Consider the following 12,163-nt stretch of genomic DNA (forward strand, 5'->3'; position numbering starts at 1 on the left):
TTTTGAATTTTATTGCATATATATATATTTAATTGGAGTTCTATTTGCAGCATATAGTATGACACCCAGTGCTCATCACATCAAGTGCCCCCCTTAGTGCCTGTCACCCAGTCACTTGGTCCCCTGCCCACCTCCCCTTGCACTACCCCTTGTTCGTTTCCCAGAGTTAGGAGATTCTCATGTTCTATCACCCTTTCTGATATTTCCCACTTATTTTCTCTCCTTTCCCCTATAGTCCCTTTCACTAATTTTTATATTCTCCATATGAATGAGACCATATAATGATTGTCTTTCTCTGACTGACTTCTTTCACTCAGCACAATACCCTCCAGTTCCATCATCCATGGCAAAGCAAATGGTGGGTATTTTTCATTTCTAATGGCTGAGGAGTATTCCATTATGTAAAGAGACCACAGCTTCTTGATCCATTCATCTGTTGATGGACACCAAGGTTCCGTGCACAGAGTGGCTATTGGGGATGTTGCTGCTCCTTTTTCCAGTATAACTTGTTTTTGTCCACTCTGCACTGAGCAAAATGACTAGAAGGAACAACTCACCTCAAAAGAAAGAATAAGAAAAAGTCCTCTCTCCCACAGAGTTACAAAATTTGCATCACATCAATGCCAGAAAGCCAATACAGTAGCACTATTATAAAGCTACCGGTGACTCTAGAAAAAAGCATAAAGGACTCAAATTAATTAAATCATGAATGAGAAAAGAGAGATCACTACCAACACCAAGGAAATACAAATGATTTTGAAAACTTATTATGAGCAGCTATATGCCAATAAATTAGGCAATCTAGAAGAAACGGACACATTTCTGGAAAACCACAAACTACCAAAACTGGAACAGGAAGAAATAGAAAACCGGAGCAGGCCGATAACCCAGGAGGAAATTGAAGCAGTCATCATCAGAAACCTCCCAAGACACAAAAGTCCAGGGCCAGATGGCTTCCCTGGGAAATGCTACCAAATGTTGAAAGAAGAAACCATACCTATTCTACTAAAGCTTTTCCTGAAAGATAGAAAGAGATGGAGTACTTCCAAACTCATTCTATGAGGGAGCATCACCTTAAGTCCAAAAGCAAAGACCCCACCCCACCAAAAAGGAGAGTGATAGACCAATGTCCCTGATGAACATGGATGCAAACGTTCTCAACAAGATATGAGCCAATAGGATCCAACGGTACATTGAGAAGTTACTCACCGTGACCAGGTGGCATTTATCCCCCGACGCAAGGCTGGTTCAACACTCGTCAAACACTCCATGTGACTGATCAGATCTGCAAGAGAAGAAACAAGAACCAGATGATCCTCTCAATAGATGGAGAGAAAGCATTTGACAAAATACGGCATCCATTCCTGATCCAAATGCTTCAGAGTATAGGGATAGAGGGAACGTTCCTCAGCATCTTCAAAGCCATCTACGAAAAGCCCACAGCAAATTATCATTCCCAAGGGGCAAACGCTGGGAGCCTTTCCCCGAAGAAGATCAGGAACGAGACAGGGATGTCCACTCTCACCGCTGCTATTCAACATAACACTAGACGTCGTAGCCTCAGGAATCAGGCAACAAAAAGAAATAAAAGGCATTCAAATCGGCCTAGAAGAAGTCAAACTCTCCCTCTTCGCAGATGACATGATACCGTACACCTAGAAAACCCAAAAGACTCCACCCCAAGACTACTAGAACTCATACAGCAAATTCGGCAGTGTGGCAGGGTACAAAATCAATGCCTAGAAATCAGTGGCCTTTCTAGACGCTAACGATGAGACTGAAGAAAGAGAAATTAAGGAGTCAACTCCATTTACGATGGCACCCAAAAGCATGCGTTACCTAGGGATAAACCTAACCAAAGAGGTAAAGGATCTCTACCCAAAAAACGACAGAACACGTCTGAAAGAGACTGAGGAAGACACAAAGAGATGGCAAACTATTCCATGCTCATGGATCCGAAGAATGAATATTGGGAAAATGTTCACGTGACCCAGGGCAATTTACACAATTAATGCAATCCCTATCAAAATACCACGGACTCTCTTCAGAGAGCTAGAACAGATCATCTGAAGATTTGTGTGGAATCAAAAAGGACCCCGAATGGCTATGGGATTAGTAGCCAAGAAAACCACAGCGGGGGGTAGCACAATGCCGGATTTCAGGTTGCGCTGCAAAGCTGTGCTCAGCAAGACAGTGTGGTACAGGCACAAAAACAGACACATCCATCAATGGAACAGAAGAGGAATCCAGAAGTGGACCCTCAACTCTACGGTCAAGACCATATATTCGACCAAGCAGGAGAGACCATCCACTGGAAAAAAGACAAGTCTCTTCCATAAATGCCTCAGGGAACTCCAGACAGCCACATGCAGAGGAGTGAACCTGGACCACTGTCTCACACCAGACACAAAGATAAACTCAAAATGGATGAAAGATGTAAATGTGAGACGAGATTCCGTCAAAACCCTGGGGGAGAACACAGACAACGCCATTCCCGAACTTGGCCACAGGAACTTCTTGCAAGATACACCCATGAAGGCCAGAGAAACAAAAGCAGAGATGAACTATTGGGACTTCACCAGGATGAGAAGCTTCCGCACAGCCAAAGAGACACTCAACAAAACCGACGGACAACCTCCAGAATGGGAGCAGCTACGTGCAAATGACCCGTCGGATAAAGGGTCAGCATCCAAGATCTCTAAAGAACCTATTCAACTCCACAGCAGAGAAACCAACCATCCAATCCGGAAATGGGCAAAAGACACCAATGGCAACGGCACAGAGCAAGACGTAGACGTGGCCGACAAGCCCATGAGAAAGTGCGCCACATCACTGTATTTCCATCAGAGAAACACAGATAAAAACCACAAGGAGATCCCACCTCACAGCGGTGAGAATGGGGAACATTGGCCAGACAGGAAACCACAAATGTTGGAGAGGATGTGCAGAAAGGGGAGCCCTCCTGCACTGTTGGTGGGAATATGACCTGGTGCAGCCACTGTGGGAAACTGTGGAGGTTCCTCAAAGAGTTAACAATGGATCTGCCCTATGACCTAGTAAATGCACTGCTGGGGATTTACCCCAAAGATACAGATGCAGGGAAACGCCAGGATACCTGCACCCCAATGTTTCTAGCAGCAATGTCCACAAGAGCCAAACTGTGGAAGGAGCCTCGGTGTCCATCGAAAGATGAATGGATAAAGAAGATGTGGTTTATGTATACAATGGAATATTCCTCAGCCATTAGAAATGACAAATACCCACCATCTGCTTTGACGTTGATGGAAATGGAGGGTATTCTGCTGAGTGAAGTGAGTCAATAGGAGAAGGACAAACATTATATGGTCTCATTCATTTGGGGAATATAAAAGATAGTGAAAGGAAATAAAGGGGAAAGAGAAAATGAGTGGGAAATATCAGAAAGGGAGAGACACCTAACCGGGAAACGAACAAGGGGTGGTGGAAGGGGAGGTAGGCAGGCGGTGACAGGACGACGGGGTGACAGGCACTGAGGGGGGCACTTGATGGGATGAGCACTGGGTGTTATGCTATATGTTGGCAAATTGAACTCCAACAAAAAATAAATTAATTAAAAATAAATAAGATTTAACTGTTGGGGTGCCTGGCTGGCTCCTATGGTGGTGCATGGGATTCTTGATCTCAGGGTTGTGGCTTCGAGCCCCACCTTGGGCGTGGGGATTACTTAGAAATAAAACCTTTAAAAAAATAAAGCACTTTTTTAGCACTTATGCAGAGGATAACCTTTGGTCCTTTCGATTATGAAAAATGTGGCAAAAATATAGGAATGTGAAATGATCTGGTAATATTAAAAGTAAAATTTTTTAACAAGTTTAACTTTTACTATAGATCAACACGGAAAAATATTTGAAAAATAAAACGTCTTGCTAAAGAAGCTACATGTTGGTATTCTAGTTTTCTCTTTGTAGATCCAGGTCTGTACTTCCGGGCATGTGGGTTAGAGACTCATCAGGACTCTGAGTCTCCCCTTTCTTCAACGGCCCCTTCCATACAACTCAGCTCCACTTAGTCCAACTTCCCATCACCATGGTCTGTCTGCCTTAATGCCCTGGTGGTGGCACAATGGTGACCTTCAGCCCCACTTGCCAGGTTTCTCAGAAGGTCATGGCCCTGGTCAGACAGGGTCAGACGGGCACTGTCAAAGATATCCAGTAAAGATTTTGGTCGCCCTCAGGCTATGTCTCTGCTACTGGAAGCAACCTGGTGCCAGGTTTTATCTCTCCGATAAAAGGCAGCTTTTATCTCTCCGTCTCCAGAAATCTCTTTGTATTTTGTCTCCAAACTTCTGAATTGAGCTAAGAGTAGGAGAAAGGGTTTATTCTGTGACCACAGTCTATCTAGTATTATTAAGGTAATTCCTGGGTTATGCATCCTCCAGTCACCTTAGATAGCACCGTGGCTGTTCACCACCCCACCCCCACAGACCAGAAAATAGGGCTCCAGTAGGATAAGATACCTAAACCTATCAGCCATCACTTAAGCGGTTTTGTTTTGTTTAAATAATTAGTGCAAAGTACTTTCCCCCTGAGTGAAAGCCACATTCTCACAGAGGGGATTTCCCTAGGGATTCCCGTGCTGTGGTCCCAAGGCTTGGAAATGTTTTCCCTCAACCAAAACCAGTACTGAACTTAAACACCAAGGGGAAATACTCCAAGGAGTCCTGAGCTGACCTGTGCTCTTGCCAAACTAGCAAACTCCTAAAACCATGGGCTAGAGACCAAATAAATGAGCACATCCCTGGTTGAAACTGATACATCATTTAAAAAAAATCTCCTCCGATGATTCTGTGGTACACTTAGGGTAGAAACACACTGTCAAGTCATGTGTGAGGATGATGAGCAACCAATTCTATTGTCTGACTAAGGCAATACATGTCCTACTCCCAAGCTCTAGTTGTATTGAACTGTAATTCTGGGAAACCACTTTATTAGAGACCCATCTGGTGGCTCAGCCAGGAATCGCACAGGGTGTCTCCAGGAAGGAAGGGGCCAGTCCTGGGGCCTCTGCTAGTGCTGGGACCCCTAAGTTTTATGCACACACTCCCTTCTCAGAGGAGGCCCCGTTCTGGTAGGATTATCTCCACTGACCCATGGATGTGTGTCGGGCAGTTGTACTGAGATCAAGGGACTTCAGCATAGGGCTGATAATGTATAATTATATAATCACACAATAAGACTTATTTGGATGGCACGCTGACAGCTTAATTGAATGGAGAGGTCCCTCACAGGATATCTTTCAGTGGCAACAGTATTGGGCCGCCACCCAGAAAGCTAGGATAGAAAAGAAGCTCCCCAGAGGAGAGGGATTGAAGAAGGGCTTACTTAGGGAGATGAAGTCTCTCATCGAGATATGGAGTCTCTGAGCCAGGGAATTATGAACGGATGACAGGATCCTGGAGACACTAATATTCATGATTTATCTTATCTACTGTTAGTAGATGTCAGGTGGTGATTCACAGGATATGCCCAGAAGATATGGCTAAGCTATAAATGGCTTAACCTCTACCAATCTGGGCTATGTTTAAATCAATTCAGTGTGTAAAAATTTGAGGTTGGTAACAGTGGTTTTTTGAGTTAAAGGTCTCTGCCTGCTGTGAAAAAATAAACAGAGGTCTGCTGTGCAAAGATCATCTTTGGCTCATCCATAAACCTTGACTGATCATTTCAAATGATTTGTCTTCATGGTCATGGATTAGTTTTCCTCTTGATCAAATCCAATGCTAGAACCCTCTTCTTATATAGAGTTTTTTCATTTCAACTATTGTACTTTTCAACTCCAGAATTTGTAACTGCATTTTAAAATCTATCACGATGTATTGAAAGTCTTGATTTGGTAAAAATGAATCCTTTCTGGTTTCATTTTTTAGGAGGGAGAGAAGGAAAAAAGGAAGAGAGAATCTTAAGCAGGCTCCACACTGAGCATGGAGCCCATGGAGGGCTCGATCTCATGACTTGAGCCAAAATCAAGAGTCAGACAATTTACCAACTGAGCCACCCCAGGTTTCATTTCTTAAGCATCACTGAAATAGTTCTTTTAAAGCCACTTCCTTAGGAGCATGGTCCTCAGTTTCATTACCAATCTCTGCCCACTCCCATGAACGGTACTTCCTTTCTTTGAGTGACTGCCATCTTCTGTCGTTGAATATTGACACTTTGAACATCACAGCGTGGTAATTTTGGAAACGGCACTCTTCTGCCTTTTCTGGGTTTTGTTTGTTTGTTTACAACTTGTGTGGATGGTGTTACGTGTTTAATGCTTTTCTCAACTTTTTGTAAAGGATCTTTGTTATGAGTGCCCTGAAGTCTCTTCTGTTAGCCCAGCGGCCACCTTGTGATTTGAGAGAGAGCCCCTTAAATGCCGGGAGCCAAGCCACCACGAAGCACTCTGCTAGTCACTGCAGACGCCCCTGCGCTGCGCTCCGCCCCACAGGGCGCAGGCAGGGAGTTAACTCTGTCTTCCCTTCCCTTGCTGTTGCCCTGGTGCTGAAGGCAAGCTCATGTGGTCCTCTCAAGGGTTTTCTAAGAATATGTCCAGCCACGGGCATCAGCATGGCCCTTGGATTGCCTGGCACACAGCAGATTTTCGGTGTCCTTCGTCCCTTGATAACCCCCAGCATCTTCCTTCCCAGGTGTTTCGGTCTGCCTGCCTCTGGCCTCTCTGGTTGGCCCCTTGCCCAGACAGGTGTGGCTAGTATGTTCACTGACATGCTCTTGGCAGTGTCACCCGGGAGCTCCTAAAAGCTCTGAGGCAGTTTGAAACTGCCTCAAACAATGAAAGACCCTGAGTCAGTGCTTCTTGGAGTCCCCAAGGAGGTCAGAATACACAACCACAATTCTCTGAGAATAATCAGTCTTGCTGGCATGAGCACACTGTCCCAGGAAAGTAGACCACTGTCCTCATGGTGACCACAGAGCTGGGGAGTGTGGCATGGTAGGTGGTTAAGTTAAAATGCCATAAAGACTGTTTTACTGAAGTTCAGTACCTTTTTCTTTTTTTCTTTTAAGCCCTTCCCCAGGTTTTGTGTTTTTTAGAAGTCAGAAAAAGTTGATTCCAATAGTTTTTGTCAGCTTGATCATTGCCTTCATGAAGGGATGGTGTGTCGGAGTTACTTACACTAGCATTTTAGGTGACATCATTCAACATATTTTATTTTATTTTAAGATTTTATTTATTTATGAGAGACAGAGAGAGAGAGAAATGGGGGTCAGAGACACAGGCAGAGGGAGAAGCAAGCTCCATTCAGGGAACCCAATGTGGGACTCAATCCCGGGTCTCCAGGATCATGCCCTGGGCTGAAGGCAGCGCTAAACCACTGAGCCACCCGGGCAGCCCCATTCAACCTATTTTAATTGTACATTCCTTTTCAAAGGTGATACTAGTAGGTCTCACCTGAGCATTCATACATTTTCAATTTATTTTTTCCTTTTGTTTATTTTATTTTTTTAAATTTTTATTTATTTATGATAAATAAAGAGAGAGAGAGAGAGAGAGAGAGAGAGGCAGAGACACAGGCAGAGGGAGAAGCAGGCTCCATGCACCCGACGGTGGGATTCGATCCCGGGTCTCCAGGATCGCGCCCTGGGCCAAGGGCAGGCGCCAAACCGCTGCGCCACCCAGGGATCCCTTTCCTTTTGTTTAATTTCAAATTTGGAAAACATATGTATACATCTTGTTCAAGTTTTGTGTTCATCAGCATATTGTCAAAGATAGATACTTGCTCTTCTTTGTAATAACCAAAGGGTGAGCTTTATAATAAGCATGCAGCTTTATAAAATATCAAGATGTTTCACTCGAGAGCTTTATTGACTTACTTCATAGTGTTCAAAATGTCACACCACAGTGATTAGTTGAAAAAACATTGTGATCCCTTTGCATGAATATGCTTTTGATTTATACATATACTTTGATTTTGTCATAGCATTGCTTTCTGTAATCTATCTCTTTTTTAAAATTTTTATTTATTTATGATAGTTACAGAGAGGGAGAGAGAGAGAGCTAGAGGCAGAGACATAGGCAGAGGGAGAAGCAGGCTCCATGCACCGGGAGCCCGATGTGGGATTCGACCCCGGGTCTCCAGGATCGCGCCCTGGGCCAAAGGCAGGCGCTAAACCGCTGCGCCACCCAGGGATCCCTGTAATCTATCTCTTAATCCTCAAAAGGACCTCATAAAGACAATATTATTCTGGTGGAGTTTAGGCTCTAAGTAGGCCCCAAAGACAGTTAATACTAGAGGTTGAGGCAGTTGGGTTCAAAGAAGAGAATCCAGAGAAGGTGCAGTATGTTTACAGAGTACGCAGCTTATTTTCATCGGGGTGAAGTAAACTCAGACAAACCATGTAAATTCCCAGAACCAAATTAAATTTTCTAAACGTCTAGAATATTTATTCACATGGTTGTAAAAAGCTCCTAAATTCCAAGGTAAAAAATGATCCTTACTTCAGCTCATGACCTTGAATGTATGACATTGAAGGTAGACCCACTAGTCACTAATCAGTCACTTAAACATGCATGCGGCAGCTCATTGTGGATCTCATGTTGCTTGCTTTCTTCTTTATAATTTTATTTAAATTCAATTATTAACATATAGCATACTATTAATTTCAGGGGTAGAGATCAGTGACTCATCAGGTGCATGTAACACCCAATGCTCATTACATCACGAGCCCTCCTTGATGCCCATCACCCAGTTACCCCATCCCCCCACCCACCTCCCCTCCAGCAGACTCAGTTTGTTTCCTAGAGTTAAGAGTCGCTTATGTTTCTTTCTCCCTCTCTGATTTCTTCTTATTTTATTTTCCCTCCCTTCCCCATTACCCTGTTTTGTTTATTAAAATATGAGCAAAGAACTCCAGGAATTTGCAGCGGAGTGGGCAAATAACCGAGGCCCTCCCGGGGCGATGCTCGCACCGCGTCGGGGCGCAGGCAGGCGGAACCCGCGCGCCAACGCGGAGGAGGACGGGCCCAGTGACCCCCGGGCGGCGGTGAAGCCAGCAGGGCCGGAAGCACTGCACACAGGACTGGTGGGGAGGAGACTCGCAGCTGTGAGAAGGGCTGTGCAGAGCTCTCCAGCTTCTCGGGTTCCTAGGACAGAGACAACCGCCCTGCCCCGGCTGTGCGCACACGACCCCGGCAGGGGCCGGGCCGGGCAGAGTCCCCGGGGCGCGCTCAGCCGCCGCCGCCGCCCGGGGGTGCGGAGGGTCCCAGGGAGGGGGCGGCGGCCGGGGGGCTCAAGGACGAGCGGGCCGAGTGTGTCGTGGACCTGAAGGCCGAGACCGCCTGCCGAGCGCGCCCCAGGACGGAAGCTACTACCCCAAGGCAAAGCGGCCGCCACCTGGTCACTGCGAGCCCCGCGGGGCACAGGGTGCGGGTGACCCATGCAGCGCCCGGCGCCAGCAGCCCCGCGGCCGGAGCAGATCCTGCGCCCGCAGCAGCCGCAGCTGCAGCACATCAGGCTCCCGGGGCCTCCGCAGCCGGGCAGCACGTGGGCCTGCGCGCCCTCCGCTGGGGGGGGGACCCCCTCCAGACCCTGGGCCGCCGCACGCCCCGCAGCTCTCCGCGGCCCCCAAGCCGGCAGCGGGGCCTGCCCTGTCTCCGGACCCCGACACCAGCCCAGGTGAGGCATCAGGCGAACACCCCTTCCCCGCAGCTCCCGGGGTGCGCCCTTGCCCTGGAGCCCGACGGACGAGGGTGCTGCCAACGCCAGGTCGCGCCTTCCCGGTGCTTTGCTACGTCGGCCCCGGGCTCTGTGCTCCTCCAGAGCCCTTCCTCCACCGAGGCGTTAGGCCCGTCCAGGAAAGGGAAGGGGAAGCCGCCGAACGTGTCCCCGGGGCAGGCCAAACCCAGACAGGCCGGCCTCTGCAAGCACGAGCCTAAGTACTGTAGCAGGGCTTGGGGGGCCCATAGCTCCCTGCAGATCCCCGCGGCTCCCATACCGGAGAGAGACCCTTCGTGGGCTCTGTCTGTGGCCACCGGTTCACCACCCAGGGCAACCTCAAGTGCACTTGCACCCACATCCCCAGGTGAAGGCCCACCCCCAGCTCTTTGCCGAGTTCCAGGACAAAGCATCGGCAGGCCATGGCATTTCCTATGCACTCTCTGCAGCCGTCCCCGTCGGTGAATCGAGTCTCTCTTTAGACAGCCCACCTGTCCTTGTAACAGAGACCCCGGCCTAGGGCTACCTCAGAATCTCTCTTCAGGGACTAACTCCAAGGACCTCCTGGGCGGCCCGCTGCCCAATGACCTGCAGCCCGGGCCTTCCCCGGAAAGTGAGGACGGGTCCCTACTGTCTGGAGGGGGGAGGCAAACCACACTTCACCGAGGGGAGGTGGCTTCCAAGGGAGTGGGACCCCCGAGCTGGGTCAGAGACCCTGAAATGACGGCAGCTGGTTGGGAACATTGACAAGGCCACCACCGACCCCAACGAATGTCTCTTTTGCCACCGGGTCTTGAGCTGCCAAAGCTCCCTGGAGATGCATTACGGCCCCCACAATGCAACGGGAAGAGGCCGCTCCAGGGAAGATCTGGGGTTGGGCCTTGTCCACCAAGGGCAACCTGAAGATGCACCTCGGGGTTCCCCGGACCAACACGTCCATAGAGACGCGGCACTCGTGCCCCATCTGCCAGAAGAGGTTCTCAGACGTGGCCCTGCGGCAGCAGCACGTCCAGATGCACATGGGCAGCCAGATTCCCCACACGCCTCTGCCCCAGATCCCCTGTGACTTCCCGGGTCCCGAGGCCCCGACGGTCAGCCACACGGCAGCACGGGTGCCACCTGTCACGATGATGTCATCAGAGCATTGACGTGGATGAGCGGGGCCCCCAGGACGCTTCGAGCTGCTCCCTGAAGGTCCCCGGGCGGCTTCCCAGCACCTACTCGCATCCCCCACGCTCGGGGTCGCCCTGCCGGCCGCCCTGGGCCCGGGGAAGGGGGTCCTGCTCCTCTAGTCCTGCGGCGGCAGAGCCCAGAACGGCTCGGTGGAGCGAGGCTTGACCGACAACTCGTCGTCCTCGGTGACGGGGTCCAGGAGGACCGGGCCGGAGTCCAGGTGCGCTGCAGCCCGCGTCCTTCCAGGCCCCGGCCCGCCGGCAGCCAGCAGAGCGTCAAGGCCAGGTCCCCCGACGCTGGGGCACAGCGGACACTGCGAGGACGGCCGCCCGGGGGAGGCGGGACAGCTGCCCGCAGCACGTGCCCGAGCCCAGCCAACCTGTGTCAAGGCGGAGGCCCTGGTGCGCTTGTTGGGCCCGCGGCCACGTCCCCAGGCCTGTCACCTCCGCTAGCGGCCCGGACTCGGCGACAGGCCAAACCCCGCGGCCGCACAGGGTGTGGGAAGGATTTCTCCTCGGAGCGCTCTTCAAATTCACGAGTGGACTCACCTGGGGACAGGCCTTTCGTGTGCAACCTACGTGGGCGAGCTGTTACCACCAAAGGCAACTTGCAGGTCCGCTCTATGGCGCACGGGGCGACCAGTGGCTCGGCTGCCTGGGAGGGAGCTGGCCAGCAAGCACCATGGCTCTGTTAGGAGCTGATGGCAAGGGAGCCCCTGAGATGTGTCCAAAGGGAATCCTGGCCCCTTCGGGGACCTTGGACCCTGCCGTGTGGAACCAGTACACCACCGTGCTCAGTGGAGGTCTGGCCATGAAGACCAATGAGATCTCTGTGGTGCAGAGTGGGGGGACGCCTACCTCCCAGTGCCCCTGGAGCCAGCTCCACTGTGGACACCACCACTAGCTCCAGGATGGATGGCTCCAGTCTGCCATCAGTGCTGAAGTGGAAAAACCAGGTGCTGCCCACGGCGTCCCCAAACACCAATTCCCTCACTTCCTCGAAGAAAATAGATTGCAGTCAGCTGAGCTCTTTGTCGAGGGAGAAATGCAGGCAGAATAACCTCTAGAACTCTACTTTTTTTCCTTATTAAAAGAACCCATCTCCTCCTGTTTTTCCTATGATGTGCAAATGTTTACAGTTGTGATCACAACCTCAGGCAAGTCCTACAATCAGATGTTGTTATGCTGCTTTGCAAAAAAAAAAATTTTTTTTTTGATAAAATCGAAAACAATTAAAAAAGAGAAAAGAAATTGAAAAAAGAAAAAAAAATAATTGAAAAAGAAAAAGAACAAAAAATAC

The 12,163-nt window shown here is 49.5% G+C and overlaps 1 pseudogene; it reads left to right on the forward strand.

Moving 5' to 3' along the window:
• The first annotated feature begins 2,148 nt into the window (after positions 1 to 2,148).
• On the forward strand, positions 2,149 to 11,923 carry LOC140604540 (sal-like protein 4; annotated as a pseudogene).
• Positions 11,924 to 12,163: the final 240 nt, after the last annotated feature.

Source organism: Canis lupus, chromosome 15 (assembly GCF_048164855.1).
Source record: "Canis lupus baileyi chromosome 15, mCanLup2.hap1, whole genome shotgun sequence".
Lineage (NCBI taxonomy): Eukaryota > Metazoa > Chordata > Mammalia > Carnivora > Canidae > Canis > Canis lupus.